At 36.7% G+C, this 13,523-nt stretch overlaps 1 protein-coding gene across 4 annotated transcripts in view; it reads left to right on the top strand.

The window, feature by feature from the left end:
• Positions 1–13,523, top strand: part of LOC139975226 (uncharacterized) — an 89,083-nt gene that overhangs the window by 13,723 nt on the left and 61,837 nt on the right. For 2 of the 4 annotated variants that reach the window (XM_071982964.1, XM_071982963.1), the window contains exon 2: positions 8,281–8,467. The exons of the other annotated variants lie outside the window; for them this stretch is intronic. The gene's annotated coding sequence lies outside the window, so the exon portion shown is untranslated. The remainder of the gene's footprint in view (positions 1–8,280; positions 8,468–13,523) is intronic. 4 annotated transcript variants of the gene reach the window in all.

Here is a 13,523-nt window from a genome sequence, read left to right as displayed (position 1 = left end):
AAACACCATTACATGCCATTCTTGAAAAGGTCTAACACAAACCTTATTACAGCTAGCATATATAATTGAAAGCTATTACAAACAAGTTTTTAAATCTATGTCGGGGACTCGAATCTCGAATCTGTTATTACGGGCGGGAATTAAGAACGTTTAATTTCGGGACGCTGTGTGCACCGTATGCAGCCTATTACTTTCCCTATTTAGACTATTGAAGTATTCTTCTAGTTTTCTTTTGCCCTATGCTTTTCAAGAGCTGCTTCTTAGCTGCAATGACCCACTAACATACATTTCTTCTGACCCATAAAGCCTTTTGTTATATACCACAAGTGATCGCTATTCCAATTGGCACAGTTTTGGAAACGCCTGATGGAAATCGGCAACTTGGTTTTTAAGATATCGTCCTAGCTGGAGATCGCAACCTACAGGACTCTTGTTTTTATTCTTTCTTGTTTTGACTGCCAGACAGGGGGTCACATGGGTGCAAGAGAAGTCCTCTGCATAGAAAGCGGAGGGGTATTGACCTAGATACATGGATGAATTTTATATCCATGCTAGACATTTACAAGGTCACACTTCTAGGATATGTTTTAAGTCTCAGTAACATATCTGAAAACACGACAAGTTTCTCTAGGCATCACACAGTGATTACAAAATGGCAGCATTTTGTGTGCATTTTGTCTATTTTGAAGCCATCAGATTCTCTTGACTAATGATGGAAAAAGAAAAAGAAAAATGGATTCATACTTTGAGACAGAGAGAGCAATTAGAGAGGCGAGTGGATATTGATAAGCCATATTCATGAGATTCTGTTTGATGTATATATCACAATATCCAAAAGGTACTAAATGAGGTTGACTTTGACCTATCTCTGGGGTTTGAAGGTTATCAGTATTTGTCTACAGATATGCTAGACCGAGTCAAATAACGGTCATTCAGGGTTAAAACTCACGCTTGTAAGCAAGTCTTATGCTGCAGCCCTCATCAAGATATACCGGTCTGTCGACTTTTAAAAGTTAACTCGTTTAATATCTGGAAATAATTTGAAGGTGACATTATTGTAATTAACACAGTACCGATGTTTCTCTCTGGCCCTAATAGAAATTTGATCGAGTAGCCCTTCATATATATATATATATATATATATAGATTGCGTCCATATCCTAGTGATTAGGGTGTCCGCCTATAAAGCGGGAGGCCCGGGTTCGAATCCCGGTGGAGGCTGGAAATATTTTCACTGTTCTGGACTTTCAAACTCACTACAATTTCAATTATATATATATATATATATATATATATTTATATATATATATATATATATATATATATATATATATATATATATATATATATATATATATATATACATATATACATATATATATAGATAAAGTATCTCTTTCGAGATCCGGCTTTAGGAATTACAAATGATTTTCGAGTTGGTTAGCATGATGTTTGATCTCTAGAGTAAGGCAAAATATGTCACCAAACACAGAACTAGTATTGTTCGAAACAGGTGTCAAACGCCTACAGTGAAATTATGACCTTCCTTACCGGTTTCGAACCTCTGGACATACAATCAGCGTCCATGGCCTAGTTGTTTAGGGTGTCCGCATACAAAGCGGGAGGCCCGGGTTCAAATCCCGGTGGAGGCTGGAAGTTTTTTCACTGTTCTGGACTTTCCTTCTCATTTTGTTTTCATTTATATATATATATACAGTATATATATATATATATACATATATATATATATATATATATATATATATATATATATATATATATATATATATATATATATATAAGCATCACTTTCAATTGGCATTATGTTTCATTTACTTCCAACAACAGACATGCCACATATATAGAAATTAATTCGATGGTTACAAGAAATTGTCTGGAATGAAATGAGAGACCCTTGTATGACTCGAACAGTCAGAAGCCTTTATAAACGTGTAAAGTTTGTACACGAACGAATCTTGACTTGTAAAAATGGTGGAACGTTTTACGAGCTAGCGTCATAAAAGAATTGAAGTTGCAGTATAAATTAGGCTTTTGTGTTCCTCGAGTGTCCCTATTCTATTCAGAGGTTGTGCGGTTTTCCACGAGCTTTGCAAACGTTTTGTTTACATTTACGTTAATATTTTTAAGGCTGTCAACACCGTTGTCTTTGTGTTCTCGTGCTTTTATTGTCATATTTCTTTTCAATGCTGCGGTAGTGTTAAGAGTGTTTGCGAAAGAACAATCGGGGACGACGAAACGACCCTCGAGTTCCCTTTTTATGGTCCGTGCTTGTGGATGTTAAAGAAAAGAATTTGAAAGAAAGAAAAAGACCCATTCCATTGACTTTTAAAGGACGAAATCTATATAAGTCAAGTGTCCTTTAAATTGTTATGGAATGTTGGGAGGCTGTACTTGACTACTGTGACCCCTAATTCCATTGATTTCTATTCATATCGGGTCCATAAAGGAAGGTCTGACGAGGTGCTACGACAAAATAAAAAAATTGGAAAATAAAAATAATGGAAAACAAAAAGGTCAAGATAACTTTATGGACTGTTGCAGGAATTGTTTTCATAAAGGAATTTAAAAAATTTATTGTTTTGTAGTATTAGCTTTTCAAAGCAAAGAATAGGAGCATGTTTATGAGGGTGTATGGCTCTTATATTTGTTGCAAAGGGAGAGACAAGAAGTATTAAATATATAAAGAGAAACCGTGAAGGGGATATTGAACACCTTGAGTGGCTCTGTGAAGGGAAGACAGTGTGTTGTTTTTGATTAACTGATTTTTCAGTCTCCTGTAAATTCTTTATAGTGTCCAAAATCCATTATGATAAGGCTCACATCTTCTGCATATTGTTTTCTGTCATAAAATGAAGGGAGCCAATTAAACCCAATTAAAAATGCTCATTGTGACCAAAGAGAACTTTAAAATAGATGAAACAAAGAAAATATAGAAAAATGGAATTAATAGTGGAGTGTTAGTGTGGAGTGTTAGCTCAGTGGTTAACGCCTGTGCCTTTCAATCATAAGGTCCCGAGTTCGAGTCACTCCAAGATTAATGTATGTCGTCCAGTAACAGAGTCATTGACAATTGACAATTCATAATCATGGACGTTAAATATGAATCTAAGAGACTGATTTCGGTCAGCTAGCGGCTTTGATAAGCCAATGAGGCTTCTTTGCAAGTTCCTGCTTTGCGGGAGGATCTAAAAATACATACAGTATTCTGAACAGTTTTTTCTTCTTTTTTCGTTTAGCATATATGGAGGTATTAACACGCAGTGGTATAAAAAGTTTCCATCGTTGTTCTGTGGAGGGTTTGAAATAAAGCTGGGCATCGTAAGCCGTTTATTTTACTAACTGCAAGGAATTATTTAAGAGTAAAAAACCTTCAAGAGAAATGTTATCAGTTATTTGAGCATTCTAATTGTGGCATAGATCTATCAAGAACAGAGTGTGCAATCAAAACAGATTTCTAGGTAAAACTCATGTTTCGAATGAATCATCTTGCGCCACAGGAATTCTTTTAGAGAATTATCTTATTATTGACATGTTTTATTTATTTCTTTTTTCTAAATAATTTGATTCGTAATTGCGTTTCTCATGTCAGAATAGGAACGTTATAAAAATTCTGATAGTCTTCAACTCTTCATCGATATAAAGATCACCCCCGTACATGCCTTGGAATGTCCCGTTCCCAGCGAAAACTCCTCGTGTGGTATTTTGCAACAAATGACTTTGTTGTCAGCAATGTCAAGCTATCATTCCACCGGAACAACTAACTCGTAACCTTTCAGAACATGAATGTTTTATCTCTACCGTACATTGTTTCCTTTTCTTTCATAACACCTTCTGTAATTTGGCATTTGTCTTAGCTCTGTTTGCATTAAGAGACCCATCCCATATCTTTGTTCATCTGAATAGGTTGGAGTGTTTGCGGAATGTAACCGATAAGCCATTTTTTTATCTTTTGGATTTTCCAACTGTTTTGTGATCAAACAATGCCTCCCCTCAATGGGCAACTGAACTTTAAAAGTTGTAAACAAAGTTGAAAATGATGTGTCTACGCCAAGTACTCGATGCACACAACACAGTTTGGTTAACGTTATAGGCCTATAATACTGTACCCACAAAATCGACCATCTTGACTCTAACAGGAATTCAACTCTGCAAGTTTTGGTATTTGGTGGTAAAAGATATTTAGTAAGATCAGGTCAAGCAGAGGGGAGAAGGCTAGAAGAAAGTATTAAACGTGTTTAACAAGTTTGAATTGTATTTTTAACTTTGTCACAAGCTTTCGACCATTTTTTGCTTCTTTTTTTTTTCAAAGAGAGAATAAACTGTTAGCAAACTTTTTATCTACTGCAAAAACCTATGTAGGTAAATATGTTAAAGTTATAATGAGAGAGACCTTATATTTTGTCTATATACATATATTACATAGACCCAAAGGTTCCCCTAGAAGTATGAGTGCATACTAAGATGTATATTTTGTCTATATACATACAATACATAGTACCAAACATTCCATAGAAGTATGTGTGCATACTAAGATATATATTTTGTCTATATACATATATTACATAGACCCAAAGGTTCCCCTAGAAGTATGAGTGCATACTAAGATGTATATTTTGTCTATATACATACAATACATAGTACCAAACATTCCATAGAAGTATGTGTGCATACTAAGATATATATTTTGTCTATATACATATATTACATAGACCCAAAGGTTCCCCTAGAAGTATGAGTGCATACTAAGATGTATATTTTGTCTATATACATACAATACATAGTACCAAACATTCCATAGAAGTATGTGTGCATACTAAGATATATATTTTGTCTGTATATACACATAACATAGTACCAAACATTCCATAGAAGAATGTGTGCATATTAAGATATATATATTGTGTCTAAATACATACAATACATAGAACCGAACATTCCATAGAAGTATGTGTGCATACTAAGATGTATATTTTGTCTAAATACATACATTACATAGACCAAGATGTTTCCCTAAGTATGTGTGCATACTGAACTAAATTTGTGAAAACATACATCCAGTATGTGGATCCAAACATTCCCTTGAGTGTATAAAAGCCAAAACCTCTGTTTGTGCGAGGGATGGAATTTAAAGCACATTTTCAATTGTGTTTGCTTACATGTTGAAAACTAAGTTACCTTAAAGTAGTTTATTCAATTAAATGATGCATTCACAACAAAATGATAGAATCCAAACATAGTTAAGAAGTAGCATTCTGCTATGACAACGAAAACTTATTGGCAGGAGGGACGGAATGCAAAAAAAGTGAGTTTACATGCATGTCATACATTTGTCTTATTTTGATCAAAAGTTGATAGAGTTTCATACCATTTCAAATATATATAACAAATTCAATTCCCCTTCTCAGATTGATTAAATGGTGTTTCAAAATTGTCATTGATAACTTGAGATATGATGAACTTTTGTACAGACAAGAAACGCAAGGGACAGAATGCGAGGGATGGAATATTTTCCCATGAAATTAGAGATGGAGAAAAATCCACTAAAAATCTTCATTCTTGGCAGTTTAGCTACAAAAGAAACCACACAACATGGGAGGAGAGGGGAGGGGAGGGGAGGGGAGAGGAGGGGTGGGGAGGGGAGGGGTGGGGTAGTGGTGGGTGTGCTGCTGTCTGGTCAACATTTGGAGTAACCTTTCACCTTCCCCATAAAAAATCCCACCTGACCGTATTAGAATTTCAAACATGCTAAGTACAACCCAATGCGAATGGCTACCTTTATATAGGCTGTACAGAAATAGATTATTATATCGTACAGTACTTTGAAAAAAATGAAAATCCTGTTGACTGTCTTCACTTGTACTATGTTACAACTGTACAGTACATGTCACCTTCATGGAGAGCTAGCTACATCGTCTTAATTGTGCACACATAAGAATCAGGCCATTTCCCCCAAAAAATCTGTGGGACCAACTTTAAAGTTTAGGGGTTCTATCATTTCCAAATTCATTTAGCAATCATTGATCTTGGTAATATTTCTATGACCAGAAAATACTATGTCACTGGTTTCAGATACTGACCAGAAAATACTATGTCACTGGTTTCAGATGCTGTATTACCAAGTGTCTTGAAAATGTGCACACAAAAAAATTCTTGAAGTGAAAATTTGATTTTTAGGTGAAGTCAGCTTTAAAACTGAGATAGTTATTGCTGGTTTGACATAAGAATGCCTGGCAAAAATAATCCTTAACAATAGTTCTAAGCTTTGTGATTTATTGCAATGAAAAGTTTAAAAGTGGTGTCAAAAATTGGGAAGAATCACAATATGACAACATTTCAGTAAAATATCTGCAATAGGTCGCTGAGGGCTATAATATCTGGACAACTTTGGTCAATACAGAGCTAAATGTTTATGTGACTACATTATGTGTATAATATAACTTAGTTTCAGTTAAGTCTGGGGTGGTCACCTGGTAATTCCTTGCTTAAACGACACATGAAACTGTTGTTTGAAATTCCAATTCAGTTGTGCTACAAACCAAGGGTGAATGTTTCCTATTGAATGAACATCTAAAAATTCAAGTTTGTGGTTGACCAGTTTTGGATTTCACCCAAGTACAACATTCATACTGAACTTTTATTTGTTTTCACAGGCAGTATTGTTCGACTCAAACAATATTTAGTAAACATTGCACACTAAACTGTATTTGTATATATAATATATCCAGTACATTGAACCAAACTATCACTATAAGTGGTACATACATGCCATGTTCAGTGTGGTGGACCCAAACAATCCCTTTAATCCTATTTGATTCCTTGAGATATTCTACTGTTTGAGAAATAAGGGGGTGGTACTTCCTAATCTTTTATTGTCTACTGTATAAAGAAGTGGTATTAGATGAGTGTTTGTTCCTGATAAAGGTGGGTTCTAAATCTGTTTGCCCAGTTAAAGGAAAAAGTGCTGCCTATTGACCCCAAAGTTACACAAAGTTCTTTGTGTGGAACAATAGATGGTGGTCTTACCTGTAAGGAAATCAAACAAGTTCCTTTTGATGCGACTTTTATTGCTGTTTACCTAATTGGGCTTTCCAAGTATGTGAACATGGCTATGGCATCCCACAGTGCATTGCCTGTACTCCCTTAGAAATTCTTAAAGTGTCGGTGCTTGTTGACGGTGCAGACTCAGTTAACTGAAATGTCAACATGACCTACCGAATCCCTCCCCCGGAATGCCCTTAATTAAACGTTCAGATTGGAGATACATAATTCTATAGGTGTCCTGTAACGCTGTTATGATATGAAGAAGTTATTAGAAACTTTGAACAAAAGTTTTTGGCTGACATGATATCTGAAGCACTGACCTCAAAATTACAAATCCTATATCATAACTATAAAACATATCTGATATTTCATTCATAAACTGCTTCTTCTTTGAACTTTTTCTTCTTCTTACATGCCTAAAAACAAGTTTAAAGAACATAATAATTTTAACAAGACTTGTACATGCAGCCTAACTACCGAGAATTCCCACACTATTTTAGAAACTGACAAATACATTTAACGCAAGCATTTAAATATTCTGAAAAGTCCACTTGTTTGGTACTTAAAGGTCATCATTCCCCTTCCCCTCCCCCCCAACGTAGAATGTTGTCTTCATCAAGGGCGTAGGAACCGGGGGGGCTGGGGGGGTGCCAGCCCCCCCGGTGAAAAATGTGGAGGGGCGGAAGTATCATTCCGACCCCCCCCCTTTTCGCAAGTCAGAAAACCCCTTTTTCATTTCCAAATGAGAAAAAAAATCTCATTTGGAGCACCAAATTGCATCTAAGGCCAGGTGAAAATGCAAAATTATATACAAAATGGAGTGGGTGGGTTGAAGTGTGCTATATTGCACCAAATTGCATCTGAGGCCACCTGGAAATGCAAAAAAATTCCAAGACCCCTTAGACCCCTCCCCCAGGCTGGCCATCAGTCTTCAGCCACCCCACTCAAAAGTACCTTCCTACGCCACTGGTCTTCATTGTTCCTATGACAGTCATATTGAGATCTACTGGTTTGATGAAGATCTGTGTGCTCGATATGAGACTCATTGGTGTCAGTTTTTGTCGGTAACAAGGTATTTTATCCATATTCCCTACACTCTGATTACGTTGGTGATTGCAGAGGCTAACGGTATGTGCAATTCAGCATTTGTTATTCTCAGTTGTTTATAGAAATCATCGAAATCTCACTGTTTTGCTCGTTTTTTCTCTCCTAATACAGCTGATCCCTGTCAGCTTCTGTTGGACACCAACAAGAAGTGATAATTCTGATGAAAAGAGAGATTTCTACCCATTTTCTGAACCTGTCAACCAGAGAGGGAAAGGACCTTGTTAACCATCCCTCTGTCCCTGAAACAAAAGGATAATTTGCTGTGATATCTCCTAACTAGGTTGGAAGCCCCTCCTAGGTAAGGAAAACACTGTCAGGGTGGTGGCCTACTCTGTCCTGTAGATCGCAGCCTGTTTAACATGGTAACCTGTCTATTGCCATTAGGCCTAACACACTTACTTCAATACCCCAAAATAGCAACCAGTCCAAAACCTCTGCTATTTGATACTCAATATGCCAGAGGGTTTGTTATTCTTTCTTCCTTTGTGGACTAACAATTTTGAGGGGTAACCAAACTGAGGCAAGTATTGTTGATTTTGACTTCATTTTGAACTGACTCCGTAGCTCGCAGCCATATTGAGTGATATTGCAGCATATTTACTCGGTGGTCGGGTAGAGTTTTGGTTAAAGGTTGGGCTCAATTATCAATGACGCCTGATTCTCCCTTGAAAAAAATCTTTGAAACTTCAAAAATTTATCTCAAGGTAGCAGCAAGCACTTCCATGGTTTGAGTTAAAGTAGGGGCCTTGGATTTGTAGTCTCTTCAAAACTTCTTGATAGTGATATGCATGTTTGATGATAAATCTTTGAAATTTACCCGATTTAAACTGTTAAAAATGTTCTTCTTTTATAAGACTTCTCAGGATTTTGAAGTTCAAAGCTCAAAAGTGTGAAGAGTGAGGTTAAAATACATAAATGAGTACAACGGTATTAACAATATTCAAGTTCATATCCACTCTTCATTTTGGGAATGGGACACCTCATGGCTCTCTGTATATTACTAGGTTTGGCATTATTTTACCTCAACTGGTGACATCTTGATTGGATGTGTTCAATGATATTCTGTTTCTAGAGTAGTGTTTACATGCAATATAGTGGCCCAGATGCAAGAAAAGAAGTTTCTTTTGAAGGTAAATATTTGTTTAGAGACAAAACACAGTGTGCTATGGAACACCAAAATACTAGATGTAATGATGTTGTGAAAGATATACCCAACATCTGAAGGATATGTCCATATCCTACATGATATGTCCACATCCTAAAGGACATACCCCATATTAAACAATATGCCCACATCATAAAGGATATGTCAACACCCTAAAGGATGTATCCTCATCTTAAAGGATATGCCCACATCTTAAGGGATATGTCGACATCCTAAAGTATATATCCTCATCTTTAAGGATATGTACACATCATAAAGGATATACCATGATCTTAAAGGATATGTCCACATCTTAAGGGATATGTCCACATCATAAAGGATAACTCTTATCTTAAAGGGTATGTCCACATCCTAAAGGATATGTCCACATCTTTAAGGATATGTCCACATCCTAAAGTATCCATAAGGTAAACTGATATGTGGCAGATATAAGTGTTTACACTGGCATATAGCATGTACATATCTTTCACCTCATTTACATATTTGGTTATATATACATTTCTTTGGCATTCTGGTACACATTAATCTTATATGTCAAATTCATAAGCCTTGTGGAGGTTAAGGCTCTTTCTTCATTTACCAAATTTTTTGACTATACTCATGTCCTTAATTTGGCCATTCCGCTTTCCTGTCCAGGCCGTTATCTGTGCTGTGTAATTACTGAACCACATACATCAGTCTCCTATTAACACGGATGTGCGCCTTGCTGTGTGGCACAGAATGCTACATGGGGAGTGTTCTACATTGGTTACCTAGGGCACCAGTGACCTTCACTGACCTTCAGGTATTGTGTCTTTAATTGGAGGGTTCAAGACACCCCCCTTGTCTCCTACGTGCAGATCCTTCCATCTCTTCTATTTTTTCCTGAGGCGCATGGGGATGTGAATAATAGCGGCACGTCAACCACGTTTGGCTTTTTCTATCTATTCCTTTGTATTTGCAGACAGCAATACTTTTCCCCCTTTGTGCCTTACAGAATAGAAAATTGACCTTTGGGTCAAGGCGCATTTTTCGCCGCGATAGGTATAGCCACCCTCCGCCCGGGCGGTCCCTGAGTTTTCTTTTGATAGGCAAAATTTCATCTGCGGAACGAACATTAACTTGTCAGATGGGTCACAATGGCAAACTATAAGACAGAAGGCTTCCCGCGGCTCCGGCTGTCGTAAACAAATGCGAGCCTTTCAGAGACGCTGCTGGTGATCATAACCGATATTAAAAATCATATATCCATGATGCACCGCACCGAGAATGCGATCACTGGAGACTGGGTGCTAACGAGAGAATTCTGCAAATTCTGTAGCACGATTAAATATATATCTGTATGTATAGATAGTACATCGTTGTGGCATTGATTCCACATACCAGTTTGAAAGAGGGATTGGAATTACTTTAAATATAAACCATTGTTAGGGAGCACATTTGTGGTGATATTATTTTGAAAGCAAGAGTTCCTTCCTCCATTAATTTATTTCATATTCAGATTTATCTTTTGTAGATAACAGCGTCAAAATATGTTCAAAGCAAATATAGAAATTTGACCTAAAACTGGAACTCTTTCGTAAGAAAAAAAAAAAAGGAGAAAAAAAAATTAGGTTGGCTCAGCCTACTTTGCTTATATATAGTGTGGGCTGTTATTAATGTCATCAAGTTATGAAACTAATAACTATAATAATAATAATAATAATAATAATAATAATCATACCACGCTTAAGCGACCACAAATGTGGGAGAAACTCGCAAGGGCTTATGGATTTTGACTAACATGTTGGGTGGCTTCCAATTTAACTCAAGTCTGGAATCTTATCTATCAAGTCATTTAAGATGGGGAAAACTGTAGATTGCTCTTGGAAGTAAAACCCACCTTACTATGACCAGGCCGAACCCGGAACCTCCCGATTGCTAAGCCTCATTGCTTCAAATGCCTTTATCCACTCGGCCACAGCACCGGTCTATGCTATTTTGATGCAAAACCTCCATACATAATTTAAATCTTTAGCTTGACTAGTCAAATTTAGTTTCATTAAGAGGGAAAGCAAAGAATGTTTGAAACTTTCCAGTTTGCATCAATTGGACAAGGGCTTTTTCCACTATTCAGAAGTTTCTGGCAGCCAAAATATTGAGACTGTGACAAATACAAATTCTACGGACAAATTCAACAAAAAATCTGGTTCGGTTAGTTGATTCTCCTCAGTCAGATCCAAAACCTGGGGATCAAAATTTTATAAGCTTATTTAAGTTATTTAGCACCTCTGTACATAGAGGTGGCATTTACAGCAAAGTAAAACTTTACTTTAGCTAGTGCAAACAAGGATTTAAGAGATTTACAAGGTAAGATTTTACAAGCAACGGGGGGGGGGAGGGTAGGGGGAGGGGGGTGCTTAAAATAAATGTAGGTGGTTGGAGCCACATGTCACGAATGGAACTATGTACTTTAACCTGCGTCTCTTCCTGACAATTCTTAGATGACAGTTACATTTAACATCACAAAAATCAGAACTTAAATCACGCTTTCCGTAATAATTGAGTGAAACCATCCAGCATCTAGGACGAGAGAATAAGATTACTTCTGATATCAGAACTTGAAAGAGAAAACAATAACGACCCCATACACGTTTAGACAAGATATTTTGTTCCTAGGGAGTATCTGGATCTGGGTGCAACATACGCCAATACACTAAAGTAACCTCTGTAATAGACCAATGTGTAGTCAGACGTTGGCCCATTTACCGGAATGTCAACTAAAAAAAATATATCAAACCTTGTTTCTTTTTTCACCTGAAGTTGCTGTGAATTTGTCACAGTCTGCTGCTCTTAGCACACTCAATGTTAACTCATTTGTATTGTACCAGGAAAGAAGGGGATTTGGCTCTTTTGTTTTTGGCTGTAAAATTATTGTTACAATTTTGGGGCATGTTTTCTATTACAAAGGGATGATAAAATGATAAAAATTAAGCAAAAAAAGTCACAGATTTTAGAATGAAACGATGAAACATTGTATGAGCTGTGGGCAGTAACATAGCCCTTGGTGGTAGAAGGGAGGGGGCTTGGCCCCCCAAATATATATCATGCCTCACCCAACTGTTTTGTATAGAAAATAGGTCATGCCTGCTCCCCCCCCTCCCCCTAGAAGAGCATTGGAAGCCCCTTAAAACAGAAGTCTAGCTATACCCCTGGTTTCTGGGGCAGAAAAGTTTCTGGTTGGATTGAACAGTTGAAACTCTATAATCGGGAACAACCAGATGGTTCTCGACAATGTTCGTAGTTTCGAGAATTTCCAGTAGTTAGATACTTAGATTCGGGAGTTTACCCAGAATATAGCATGATTTTGTGACGCTGATAGAAACTCGCAATCAAGTGTAAAAACACCAAACATTGAACTTGTCAATGAGGTAATATTTCCTCATAATGCACTAGTATCATCTCTCTCCATTAACATCATATGATTGGTTCGTTTATTGTTCTTTATGAATATTAATAAGATGATGTTTTCTGTTAATATCTGATATTTACTTTACTAGACACGTTATCATTTAGTTTCAAGAATTGATTTAGGTGAATTGGTTGATGCAAATATTGACAAATATCATCGGTGGACCAATTAACCTTCTTAATTTCTACCTTTATCAATCTCCCAGAGAACTAACATCTTCGTCAACTGCAGTAAACGTCTGTCCATCTCGGAGGTATTTTCTCCCATTAGATCTTAAAATTATTCAATGAATAAACTGCACCACTTTGTTTCTTGGCACCACGTTTGCAAAAGATACTCACTTATTTAAATAAGTCAAATTGCTCACTTTATAAATTATTAGTTCCAAACCTGATAGGATGAGATCTGTAGGTTTTCGGCCTCAAAAAACATCTAAATTTGCAGAATAATCCATTTAGATCCAAGGAGTGTTACTGCAGTTATTTTTCCCTTTGCGGAACAGCTAGAGTATGCGTGCACCAACAATGGTTTTGGTACATCTAGTGAGTACCTGTGCGCTGAACTAAATGGCCTGAGAGCAAAATGAACCCTCAGTTTTGTATATATCCGATAACTTCCTGCTCGAACAAGCAGAGACAAATAAAATATTGCCATTCCTTACTTGTAAACCAATATGTTTGACCCAGTTAGCTAAATTAACTAGGTTAGCCTCTTGGACTTTGAGGTCTACCTCATGCTGAATTGGATATGGAAGGTCAA

Source organism: Apostichopus japonicus, chromosome 10 (genome assembly GCF_037975245.1).
Source record: "Apostichopus japonicus isolate 1M-3 chromosome 10, ASM3797524v1, whole genome shotgun sequence".
In the NCBI taxonomy this organism is placed as follows: domain Eukaryota; kingdom Metazoa; phylum Echinodermata; class Holothuroidea; order Aspidochirotida; family Stichopodidae; genus Apostichopus; species Apostichopus japonicus.
This window is presented reverse-complemented; position numbering and strand designations above follow the sequence as displayed.